This window comes from Sceloporus undulatus, chromosome 6 (genome assembly GCF_019175285.1).
Source record: "Sceloporus undulatus isolate JIND9_A2432 ecotype Alabama chromosome 6, SceUnd_v1.1, whole genome shotgun sequence".
Lineage (NCBI taxonomy): Eukaryota > Metazoa > Chordata > Lepidosauria > Squamata > Phrynosomatidae > Sceloporus > Sceloporus undulatus.
The window spans coordinates 44257230-44257636 of record NC_056527.1 but is presented as its reverse complement, the minus strand read 5'-3'; the positions used below and the strand labels follow the sequence as shown (position 1 = coordinate 44257636).

The window sequence follows — 407 nt, the reverse complement described above, 5'->3', positions numbered from 1 at the left end:
GGGGGGAAGCTTGTGGCAAAGCGAATTTATTAGTAGGAAACCGAAGCTCTTTCCAGAGGAACTATGGGATAGCCTTCTAGTCCAATCCCCCCTTGAGCCCTTTGATTAGGGAGTTCCTGCATGGCAGAAGGAAGCAGAGAAAGGGGCCGCTACCTCCAAGCTAAAACAGAGGCTGGGTGGATAGACCTTAGAATCTGAGAGTTGGAAGGGACCCCAGGAAGAGCCTTCTAGTCCAATCCCTCCCTTCTGCCACGCAGGAACTCTCTGTCAAAGCATCCCCAATGACACATGCCCACCCAGCCTCTGCTTGAGCCCTTTGATTAGGGAGTTCCTGCATGGCAGAAGGAAGCAGAGAAAGGTGCCGCTACCTCCAAGCTAAAACAGAGGCTGGGTGGATAGACCTTAGA

The 407-nt window shown here is 52.6% G+C and overlaps 1 protein-coding gene across 2 annotated transcripts in view; it reads right to left on the bottom strand.

Annotated features, from left to right (window-relative positions):
- The window catches only part of WIPF3 (WAS/WASL interacting protein family member 3), a 53427-nt gene that overhangs the window by 6932 nt on the left and 46088 nt on the right, over positions 1-407 (bottom strand). The window lies entirely within an intron of this gene.